At 39.5% G+C, this 12,821-nt stretch overlaps 2 long non-coding RNA genes across 2 annotated transcripts in view; one reads left to right on the top strand and one right to left on the bottom strand.

The window, feature by feature from the left end:
- LOC307223483 overlaps window positions 1–12,821 on the top strand; it is a 261,583-nt gene that overhangs the window by 83,839 nt on the left and 164,923 nt on the right. The window lies entirely within an intron of this gene.
- LOC307223836 lies at window positions 441–1,699 on the bottom strand. The gene is made up of 2 exons (XR_013842291.1): window positions 1,613–1,699; window positions 441–691 (listed from the first exon to the last, which is right to left on the bottom strand). It is a non-coding gene; the product is annotated as an uncharacterized lncRNA (long non-coding RNA).

The raw sequence follows: 12,821 nt of genomic DNA, 5'->3' as shown, positions 1-12,821 counted from the left end.
CCAGTAGTTAAGATTTACAATTTCCATTATGAATGATATCTTGCAAGAGAAGAAAAACATGACTGTAAGGCAAGCATACATTTTCCATCACTGCACAGCAGTTCGTCTTCAGTGACTGATGTTGTTTGTAGTTTGGGAAAGTAATATTAGAGAAACAACAAATAAGAATTATATTTTAGCAGATACACTCATTGTTCATCCCATATTTTGTTCCATTCTCCAGTAAAGTGAGAGCTTATTACTGCCAATAATGAAGATAAAAAGCCAGTAAACCTTTTCTCATAGCTTAATATAACTATAAACATTGATGAATTACACATAATGAAATAGTCATTATGACAGAATTGTCTTTTAAAATGATGTATTTAGGGGTGAAGTCTATAGCACGCAACATGCAGATAAATACAGACACAATAAATAATGGAGAGACTGAAACTGTAAAATGTGCATGTGTTTCTTTCAAATAAAAATAACAGCATGTACAACTGAGAAAGAACCGAGAAAGGCTTGTTGATTAAAGTTGGGCATGGAGGATTTGTAGAGCATGAATTGAGGGTCAGGTTTTGTACCTTTGAATCATCATATGAGAACGTGTCTCTGTTAGCTATTGCAATTCAGCCGTTAAAATATCGCCTTTGAACTTAGGTCATATCCAGAATGTTGGTTTTGAACCTGACCCATGTCCACATTCCTGTTGAGAGAGAAAAGGGGAGGGGAAAACATCAAGGGAGCTCAAAAAATATTGATCAGATTTTGAAATGCACTTCTCTTCAAAAACATTTTTTTTAAAGGCATTGTGTTTTGTACTCTGTAACACTACACAATACCACACTAGGGAACCAGGTGGTTTTGAGTTTTTCTCCAGTTATTGGTGCCTTGTGTCCTATGAGATCTCAAATCCCTGTAAAGCTATGTCCCAGCAATGACAAGGGACAACCACTTCATTCCAACAGCGTCTACCTGTAGGACTTCTTTGAGTTATTGGTGACAGTTTCCAGCTCCTCTGCATCTAATATTGCTAATCTGATGGCCCCTCCTAGTCAGAGCCTAGGATGGTGTCTTGACACCGAAAAACTAACTGCTTGCAACCTCCACAGCAGTGCCAATCCTCCCTAGGCAGTTTCTGCCCGATTCAGCCTCACATTTTCTCTTGCCACCCCATCTAGTGACTGTGTTGTAGAACATCTTAAGTGAACCTTCAAAACCAAAAATGTGTGGGATGGGTGAGCTAAAACAGGACAACATTTCTCACAATGGTAGTTTTCTATACAAATTAAGGAATAAAAGTGTTGGAATAAAAGTATGGTTCACAATAGATGATGCTTTTAAGTAAGTGACATTTTCACATTGCTCTTTATGTGAAATTTAGGGATGTAAGGATAACAGAAATCAAAGACAAAGGAAGTATTACAAAGTGTAACTCATATGTAGCATTGAACCACCAATTATATGTGATAATTTCTTTGAACTACACTTTAAACTTTACTTTCTCATTTTTTGAGATTTTTGCTTAGAGAATCACTATACAGACTCAGGAAAATTTCATTCTTTTGTGAAGTAGATAGAATCTAAAATATTAGATTCTGAAATATGTGGTTTGCTATTTTCTTACCTTTGTATTTTTCCACTGGGGAAAAATGTTGAATGGCCAGGCACCTTTCATTTGTCCCAGGATAACATAAACTAAAGTGTTTGTTCTGTTCTATTCTATTCTATTCTATTCTATTCTATTCTATTCTATTCTATTCTATTCTATTCATCTTCTGCACTTGGTCTCAGGTATTGCCCCTAATTAGGGCTTCTCATCCTTGTATGGTCACAGTGAAGTATCTGATTCAAGGGATTATTAGTTTTCTAGTGTTCTTTATGATACCTAGAGATACACAGTCTCCTTTGCTTCAAACAGTAGAAGAGAACTTCTCCAGCTGACCCTCTGGGCTTTACCCAGACCATGCACCCTCCTGAATCACATCTCTCAGCCCTATTTTGCACCCTCCTCATTTTGCTTGGCTGGAATGTGTCCTTGAACTCTGAAAATGCTTCTTAATTGCCTACATGGAGGACTGAGTGGCAAGTGAAAGAATGTGGGCCATATATAGAAGCTAACCTACTGTGCAAAAGTTAACATTCACATTTATTGCTCTGCTCACCTGTGCTTGTGGCATGTGGCCTCTGTAAGGTTGTCTAAAAGGGAATGTAGCTTTCAGGCCATAGTTGCAATAATGCCATCCACCCTTTCGTTACCTCCTCATAAAATTTATTTTGAGCAATAGAATTTTGGGTTTTGGGGTGGTCGACAGGTGCCCCTTCATACTACTGAACTGAACCTCTTCCAAACTATGCCTGAACTTGTTAACTCTTTCAAGTTAGCAGATCTATGATATGCTGCCAGCGTTAAGCATTGAGTGCAAAAACTGACTTAAATGTACCTTGGAATGAGAGTGATTGAGAGGCAGTATATATACAAAGGCAAATAGGGAAATGGAATCTCAAATATAAATTGTGCTGCTCATTTTGAGTCACAGGCTATTTCATTAGTCATTGTTGTGAAGATCTTTTGGAAGACAAATGAGTAGTTTTACAAAGTCTAAGGTGTTTTTGACACCTGAGATGTGTGTTTTCAGGGCCCAACCTATATTTGTAATCTGTTTTACCCTTTTTAGTTTTGTAACCCACCCTGATACCAGCTGGTGCATGACTGGTAGTAAACAAAAACATAAACATAATAAGTGCAAAGTGCTTCGTACTTGTTCTAACCTGGAGTATTTGCTTAGCAGAGATAGCTAACCATTTATCCTCCAGGTGTTTTGGGTTCTGAATGCCTTCAACTGCAGACATCATGGCCAATGGTCGGGGATGATGGAAGATTTAGTCCAACAGCATTTGGAAGATCACAGGCTAGCACAGGACTCTGGATTTAGGGGATAGCCAGGTAACAGCAGTGCATATTTCCACTTATGCATAACCAGGACTTTGGGGATCTTTTCCAGAAAAAGTGGAAGCTCACAGTTAAAAGTCAAGTGAAGGGTTGGTATATTCTGTAGGGGTTGAAAGTGCTTGAAAGACTACTCTGATACTTTAAATTAGGGCTGTATGGAGGAAAACCTGGCTTGCCACTCCCCAACTGGCTACATGCTGCTATGGTAGAAGGAGCTGATTAAATGCTTCCTGCCCAGCTGGAAGGCTGCAGTGATCAAAGAGCCTGTCTGCCTCTTCTGTCTTATCAAGTGGCTCAAAAATAAACAATGCACAGAACAAGAACTCTGAATACTGCAGCCTGTCTAGAAGTAAGTGTCAGAAATGTCTGTGCCATGAGATGATTTTTATTATTTTTGGAGACTTGCAGATTTGCCATGGTAAATGCTGTTCTCCGTTGTAAATAATGAATAGAAGAATAAAAGTTGTTCATAGGGCAAAGCTTCTAGAGTGGACTCCATACACATAAAATTTTGTTACATTTCACCCTGGATTCTTCAAGCTTTAAAAATAACCAGTGAATCATGGAACTGTAGAGTTGGAAGGGACCACGAGAGTCATCTAGTCCAACTCCCTGCAATGCAGGAATATTTTGCCCAACATGGGGCTCGAACCCACAACCCTAAGATTAAGAGTCTCATGCTCTGCCAACTGAGCTACAAGATGAACATCACAGAACTTCTGATCTGCCCTGCATTAGACATACCAAGACAGCAAAGAAAGACATTGCTTAGATATTGAATTTTTTTGACATGCCATAGGATCACATACTCAACATGTGCTTGAAGCTAACTAGGAGAATTTGTTGAAGTCTCCCCTCCCTGCAACAAATTTATTTGTAAATCTGTGATTATAAGCTTTTCTTGTGTTACAAACCAGTGCACTTACATAGGCCTTCAGGTGTTTACTTGAAATGGGAATTGGTGGAAGGGGAAATGGTAAGTTGAGTAACTTTAGGAAAATAACAAGCTTCATAGTCCTAGTACATGAAGTATAATCCTGTCTATACGGTATTATAAAATATTTAGTCCTCTAGTACATTGGTGGACAGATACACCTGAGGACAACACATGGCCTCTCACTACTGGATGAAAACTGACAATGCTGGAAATTTCTTTGACAACAACTCAGGTATAGCAAGCAACAAGAAGTGAGCATCTCTGCACATATCTGACCAATGATCTCCCGTCTGCCCCAAAGCATTGGATGCCTCTATGTTTAGCAGGTCATTTGCTTTCACCATTGTACTTGTTTGGCTTCTCGCTACATTGAATTTTATGCCATTTTAAAGTTACCTGTTGTGAAGGGTCAAGTGAGCATTTGTGTTCGATGCAGTGCAGTGAAAGAAATTACAGCTGCTTGCTGAGTTTATTTTTACACAGATAAGCAGCATTTCTGGGTGGCATCTAACAAAAGAGGTATTTATAGCTCTTCTCTTGCAGCAGTGATGGATGACAGGATGCAGTTTAACATGTACAAGTATTTTCACAACAATTTCATTTATATACCGAAGTAGCCATAAATCAGAGAATAGATGGAAGCTAATAGGATGAAATTGAGGAGAGACATACATTTGTGTAATACACTTTCCAGTGATGTCCAACCATAGAAACTGTTTCCCCAGTGAAGAAATAAATAGAATTAAGCACATTGATTTGGGGCATTTCAGTGGCTAGAGAGACTATGCACAGCAGCAGATGAGTGTTTGGGGGGCACCATGCAGCTATAAAAAACTTTCAACTTTTTTGGGAGGGAGGACTTTAGGGATGATAAACATTAACAAACTGAGCTTATGGTGTATAGCTAGGAATGGAAGGTAATTCAGTTAAATATATATTTTCTAAGAATAAAGTAAATTTGCAGTTGGATTTGTTCTGAAACTGACTCACATCTTAGTAATCAGCTGGAATGCTTCCCTATGGATACATCTAGGCTTTGGGTTTTTGTCTTGTAATAAAGTATTTGTTGAATTTATTTTTTTATTTTTTGGTATTTCTAAGCTACCTTTCCTGACTCTGGGCTCCACATAGAGTCTTACGACAATAACCACAATATGCAATTCTTTTTTCTGAAACTACAGCAATTCATTAAAACTCACAATAAAACAACCAAGTAATAAAGTTCAATAACACATCAACCTACACCCCAGGAACATTTTATACAATAAAACCTTTCCATTAAAATGTAAGGAAAACAGTTAAGTTGTTGTTGTTGTGATGGTGGTGGTGGTGGTGGTTGTTTAAAAATAAAGATATAAATCGAAGGAATCAGCCACATCTCTAACAGGTCAAAGCTAGCATTTGTGTTGGGCCCAGAAACACAGTTCAGCCAGTTCAGCTATATTAGATAGGATTACTATACACTATCCAAATGCTTTTTATACAAAACCTCACTTATCCAAACATGATGAATTAGTACACAAATCTAGCTATACACAACAAAGATTCAGATATCCAAACAGCCAGATAGAAGGTGTCATATAAATGGAAGTTGCCACTTATGCTTTCACAGACAGCAACAAGTCTAGGAAGATGCTCAAGCTATGAACTTGATTCCTTCAGGATGGTGCAACCCTGCCCATTTTGGGTTGGCTCCCTCTTAGCAGATCAGCACATTTCCCTACACACAGGACGCCTATTGTGTGCATGCTACTTTATTTAGAGATGTAAGCAAAAGGTCTGCCTCTCATACGGTATGCTCTGAACTCTCAAACAAAGATGTGCTCTTCCAAGCCCATGTTCCCAGCATGTTTGCACTCCTGTCTCAATGACATCAACACTGACTTGGTCATGTCCACAGAATGGAAGATGACAGGATCCCCAAGGGCTTGCTTCAGGCACAAGGCCCATTGAGCAGGTCAAAAAACAAGATGAGCAAAGCATTCATGGAACACTCAGGTCTTCTGAACCAGTGCAACAATTTGTACCAAAAAGCCATGGGCATTCAACACAACCCTAGCATTTCTCATATTTTGCAGGTTTAAGTCATTAAGTTAATTACTTTCTTAAATGGCTACCTTGCTGTCCTCCCAAAATTCATGAAATCCTTTGGGATCTTTGAAATCCTAGGGATATGGCCAATTCCATACACTATCTTGCAGGTTAATCCTAGTATTTCCTCCAGCCTAAATTGTTTTACTACACAGTCAATGGATACAAATTGCACAGCCATTTGAACATATGCTCCCTTCCCTAAAACTGAAAGCATTTTGCACCACTTTCTCTAACATCTTGTTTAGCTATGCCATGAGACTTTGGTGTGCCACATGCTGCAATATAACATAATGTAAGCTCCAGCAATCTGGAAATGTAACAAAATGCCGAAAAGTTATTTTTCAAGTGCACAAAAACAGGTTGCAGTATTTACAGCGTTGTGGTTGTTCTCTTTGGTTTGAGAATCTAAACATTTACTAGGTGGTGAACAAATGAGATGTGTCTAGAAAAGAAATGTGATGACTGGGATTACGTTGAAGTGTTCTCCAATAAAAATGTGCCAACTTCTGTCGGTGGTGTCTGAGCCTCTATGGATTATCAGACGGCTGCAGTGTTCATCTGATGAAATTTTACCACATGGACAAAGTTAAAAGTAACTCTTACGCTCCTTTTCTTAGGTTAAAATGTTATTTTTTTCCAAGTATTTCCTTAAAAATTATTTTTCATAAATTCTTTAATGGGCCATCTCTATCGTCTGGCAAAATGAAGTCATTGTCTCAGGCAGCAGGCAAATTTGTGCTCCCTGTGCCTGCTTCTTGCTTGTTCTAATAGACTACCCAGCCATTTCTACCCACCAAGCCACCAAGTTTGTATATGGTTTCCAGGAACAATCCCTCTTACAATCATAGAATCATAGAGTTGGAAGAGACCACAAGGGCCATCGAGTCCAACCCCCTGCCAAGCAGGAAACACCATCAGAGCACTCCTGACATATGGTTGTCAAGCCTCTGCTTAAAGACCTCCAAAGAAGGAGACTCCACCACACTCCTTGGCAGCAAATTCCACTGTCAAACAGCTCTTACTGTCAGGAAGTTCTTCCTAATGTTTAGGTAGAATCTTCTTTCTTGTAGTTTGGAGCCATTGCTCCGTGTCCGCTTCTCTGGAGCAGCAGAAAACAACCTTTCTCCCTCCTCTATGTGACATCCTTTTATATATTTGAACATGGCTATCATATCACCCCTTAACCTCCTCTTCTCCAGGCTAAACATGCCCAGCTCCCTTAGCCGTTCCTCATAAGGCATTGTTTCCAGGCCTTTGACCATTTTGGTTGCCCTCCTCTGGACACGTTCCAGTTTGTCAGTGTCCTTCTTGAACTGTGGTGCCCAGAACTGGACACAGTACTCCAGGTGAGGTCTGACCAGAGCAGAATACAGTGGCACTATTACTTCCCTTGATCTGTGCTGTTGCCATGGCTTGTTTGCTCATCTTCCTGCCCCAATTGCTTTGCACTCCTCTGTACTTTCTAGCTATGGTAGCAATTTTTTGACAGCACGGGAAATTGCTTGGGCCATGTTGTCCACCCTTCCTCAAAGTAAGAAAGATGACAGGATCAGCCACAGTCCGATGCATGGCCAGCATCTGCAGCAGCAAAGCAATGGGGGCTAGAAAGCTATGGGCTGGGAGAGGAGTAAACTGGACAGAGGGCTGGTGGCATCTACATCAGGTGGCACAATGTCTTTTTCTGGCCCTGGGGTTAATAAACTTTGGTGAGATGTTTTGTTTCCTGCATTGCAAGGGATTGGACTAGATTGCCCTTGGGGCCCCTTCTAACTCCATAATTCTACTTCTAGTCAAAGATCTTACTATTAATAAAAAAATAAAACTGCACAGACTTCACTTGGGCAAATACAAATTATTTTAAGCATAATGGCCTGTTATCTGAGAGCCCTGGATTCTTTAAAGTTGATGTAAATATCATGTCCATATTATCCCCTCCCTCTGCCCTTTAATCATATACAGGTGTATCTGGTTAGTTGCAGGGTCAGAATAACTTTTAGAATGTTTTAAATATCAGCACTAAGGCCTTCTGAAGAAACAATACCTGATCAAAACCATATCATTTCTCTGAAATTGCTTTTGGAACTGATCTCCGTAAGCTCTCCCCTACTCAGATTGTATACCAGGTCTGCTAGTGGCAGTCTTTGCTTGACGGCTAGTACTGCAATAACTTCCTGTGTTCCAAGTTCCAGTTAAATGAGCATTACAGTATTAGGCCACCATTACTACCATTGCTTACTGGTGCCTGTGAGCATGTCCATACTTAGCAAGGACCTTGGTACCCACAATTTCCCCTCCCTTCATGCTGAAATTAGGCTTGAAAGCAGGGTGATGTCATAGCCAAAAACATAGGTTGTGGTGTGTGCTTGGTTGTGGTGTTTGTGTGTGATGCTCCACATAGTTTATCCATTTTGCAGATATGCCCACAGGATCAAAAAGGTTGGGGACCTTTTAGGTCCACATTTGTACACATATTGAAAGGTATTACCAAAGTCTTCACACTCACTTGTTTGACAACTGTTAAATGCCTTGATTTTTTGTGAATCATTTAAGCTTCTTCCCCACATTTTATATTAAAATATTCTATATATTTTTTTCCCAGGCTACTTGTTGGTTTGGACATTTTACACTGTTAAATCTATTATAACACATATCAAAGTATTTTAACCACTTTTGCAAATTAGGATGCAGTAAAGTTTAGTGGAATGCTTCAAACCTCCATTGGATTAGTTTTTAATTTAATTCTTGTTAATCTGGCCCTGAATAGAGAGGCATGAAATATACAGTATATAGAAATTACCTGTTTTTCAGTACATCATTACTATAAAGAGACTCTTGGCCTTGGCAGTCAGATTTTCAGAATTACAAAGGGATATATCTTCATGACTCATGTTTAAAACCATCAGGCTTGCAGTCTAAAGACATCACACAAAAGGAAAAGGCTTGGGAATGAGGAGGAAAGAAGAAAACTCCAAGTGTACATTACAGAAATAATCTAGCACTAATGTTAGTCTTAACAGTGTTAATAAACCTAGCAACCTTTCCTAATGACATTATATTTTCAGAGTATTTTCTAAAGCAGAAGAAACAGTTCACAGAATAAGAATACTGATGGCACTCAGAAATGCAGTTTTGGACCTTGATCATCCTTGTGTGGCAGAAACAAGAAGCAGCTCAAACACAGGCCATAAATACATAATGAGCAAACATTTGCATCAGATAAATATATTTCTCTACCTCTTTCAGTGTTCAGTGGCTCAATTGCCATCTGGCATGAATTTCAGAGGACTAAAGCTGGAGCACAAACAGTTGCTGCCAACATCTAAAACCCACATGTAAGATGTTCAAACGTCACACATGCCCATCAGATAACTGATGACTAATTGGCTATTGTGAGTAAGGCAGAGGTTGGTAAAATTCAAAGGTGTTTCACCCACTTGCCACTTCTTGCCACTTACGAGCACTTGAGCATTACGGTGCATGTTGCAACTTGATGACCATTCTCTGACACTCTTTTGTTATCTGGAGGGCAGAAATGTCAAATTTTGGAGACCATTCCACAGATTTTCACAAAGTTAATTAATGCTGATACATTTTCCCTATCAGAATGAAAGGGGCAACTATTCAGCACATTGGATCTCCTGTATCCAAAACAAATGCAAGAGAGGGAGAAAGAGATAGAGTTTGTGCACACAGTTTTGAAGTTGTAGGGTGCATGGGGTACATGTCTCCTTGCAAACATGCCTAGAACCCAGTGGTTGCCTCCCTGAGTGGAGCAGGAACATGGGGACAGTCCAATTTTGGTGTTTTATTTACAACAGGAATGATGGCATCATCTGCTGGCATAGTATCTGCCAGTGGTGCAAGCTGGTTTCAGGTGGGTTAGAGGACAGATATGCCATAGCTCACAATCCCTTTGTTAGATAGGCTAAACTTAGACACCGACTAGCCCAAAGGTTACCCGTTGATTTCATAACCAAAGTAAACCCAAGTATCCTCAGTCACCATCCAACCATTGCAGCAGCCTTTCCCAGATTACTATTCTATCACTGTCAGAATAACCGGTATGGGAAGCAGTCTTTAGAGAGATAGCTGACAATTTAACTCTTTGCGGGTATAAATCTGATTATTTGATCTGCAATCCATATGAAAAGCTCTCATGCAGTTAAAAGCTGAGAGAGGTGCAATATAATCCTGTCATGAAGAGTGGTGAGTTTTTATAGCACCTTGTAAATTTATTTTCTTTCTAGGACATCCAATTCATTTTATGCACACTGTAAATGCAAGCAGATGATGGTTCTATAGCAAAGGGGGGGGGGAATAATCAGATCAGACAATCCTTTGCAGAGGATAACTAAACAGAAGAGAAAAACACTATAGGTTTCACAAATGGACCTATTGGAGGAAATATAAGTAGAAAATATGATGAAGAAAATAAATATTCTATCCTTGGGGGGGGGGAGTTTAATTATTGTGAAATTTTAGAATAATCCACAATAATCCAGACACACAATATCCCCTATAATAAGCTATACATTTCACATTGCAATTTTAATTACACAGCAGATATTAGGTGTTTACTCTTCCCTCCAGTGGCTGAGTTTGTTAAGACATTTCATAACCTTTCCTTCCTTCATGGCATCTTTGGGTTAAAGAGCCTTCCCCACTTGGTATCCTTAAAATGTTTTATTTTACTGGCATCATCCCTGACCATGTGGCCATGCTGGCTGGGCATGATTACAATTGTAGTTAAAAGTTTCTCAAGGGCTACAGAATGGGGAAAGCTGCAAGTGGGATTCACACATGATTTAATGTTATTCCCCTTCCTTCCAAACATAGGTGCCAACTCCCTGGGGCCCTGGGTGCCCAAGCACCCACAAAATTCCCCATGAAGGCGCTGGGCATAGGGTTGCCATACGTCTGGAATTTCCCAGACTGGATACTACAGCTCGCAGCAGTGTCTGTGTGGAAATTAGTGAAAATGTCTGGGAAAATCCAGATGCATGTTGGCAGTGCCTTTGTTGCCTACAAATTTCAGTGCCAGGGCCATGCACGGTGCATGGCACCCAGGGCACTGGGCACCCATGGTCACGGGACTAAGTTGGCACTCCTGTTCCCAAAACACACACTGTTCCTACAATATATAAAACTAATATGTCTAATTTAATATTCTTTTCCTTACATCTCTATTTGAAGGTTTTTTTCAGGTATGAGGGCTGTAGATTAGCATTTAATCAAGTGAGATCCTTGTGGCTGTCTAAACTGGTACATCCAAAACACAGGTTGAGGTGAGAACTATGCCTAGTATATGCTCCTTCTGTTTTTGATTTTTAAAATAATAATAATTCAACAACTCATCTGAGTTTGCACTGCATGAAAGGGCCATAACTTAGTTTTAGAGCAAAAGTCCCTACAGATTCTGGCATCTCTAGCTAAGGCTGGGAAAGTCTCTCTTGAAACCCTGAAGGACTGCTGTTGGTCACTATAGACCAGCTTTCCCCAACTTGGTGGCCTCCAGATGTTGTTGGATCCCACTCCCCCCATCATCCCCAATCAGCATGACCAGTGGTCAGGGGGAAATAGGAGTTGTATTCCAAAAAATCTGGAGAGTACCACATTGCAGGAGGCTGATGTATTAAGTTAGTTGGATCAAGGGTTGTAGCTCCACATACCATTCAGAGCAAGCCTCTGACCACCACATGGAAGGGGAAAACATCAGGAGAGACACAGATAGTTTGGAAATAAAATGATGGACTAGACAGAATTTTGGTATGATCCAGCAATGCTCTTGTTCTTAGGCTGACCTTGCTATTGACTTACAAAAGGGAGGGACACTGATATTAACATGAAGAAATATATTGCAATAATGAATTTGAAAATATCTTTATATCTGAAGTGGAACATTATGCAGTGTACTGGATGGCAAAGATGATTCAGTTGGGCTTTTTGCTCCATGATTGTGTTATTGAAACTCCTTATTTATTTATTTATTTATTTATTTATCTTCTTTAGAAAAAAAATGAAGAAAGCGAAAAATATTTTGTCGCAGACAAGGTCTTAGCAAGGTTCAGGAATGTTAATAGCTCATATTACCATTCTTTCCCTGCTAATTGCAAAAACACTCAGATATATGTATATAAGCAAGTTTAAAATAAAGAAGAAGCAAGAAGTGCCAATTGCAGTGTTCAATCATAGTCTCCTTTAGTTTTGCAGTCAGCAGAATATTGCCATCATTTATAATAAAGAAGACTTTGTGTTCTGAAGCTGAAAACATTAACAGTATGCAAATTGGCAAAAATGTATCAACACAGCAGTTCACACAGGTGTGTAATATATCTCCGAGTTAACTTCATAATCCTTTGCACGGAAAAAAAACATTCTGGAATGTTGAGGGATTCTGCATGGTTTGGATATTTATCATCAATATAAAAATGCTACAGATTTTTTAAAAAGCATTTTTATTTGGATAGTTGGTATTAAAAATCAGTGGATAATATATAGAAAAATAAACATATTTTATATAACCTGCCTAGAGAGACTGCTTAGAATTGTACAGCACATAGAAAGATGCTTTCTTGGTCCATCTAGCTCAGTATTGTCTACACAGATATTCAGGGTCTCTTCAAGATTTTGGGCATGGGTCTGTCCCAACCCTACTTGGATATGCCATAGATTGAACCTGGAACTTACTGCAGATGAGCTATGGACCTATCTTGAAGCTGTACTCCCTCAGCCTTACTTTATCCTCACTTTATCCACCCTGGCCCTCCAGACACTGTTGGACTGCAGGATCCATCATCCCCAACTATTGACCATGATGGTTGGAGCTGATGGGAGTTGGGAGTCCTTTAATAC

This window comes from Podarcis cretensis, assembly GCF_951804945.1.
Source record: "Podarcis cretensis genome assembly, chromosome: 9".
Classification (NCBI taxonomy): Eukaryota; Metazoa; Chordata; class Lepidosauria; order Squamata; family Lacertidae; genus Podarcis; species Podarcis cretensis.
Note: the sequence above shows the minus strand (reverse complement) of the source record. Positions and strands in the feature narration are given on the sequence as shown.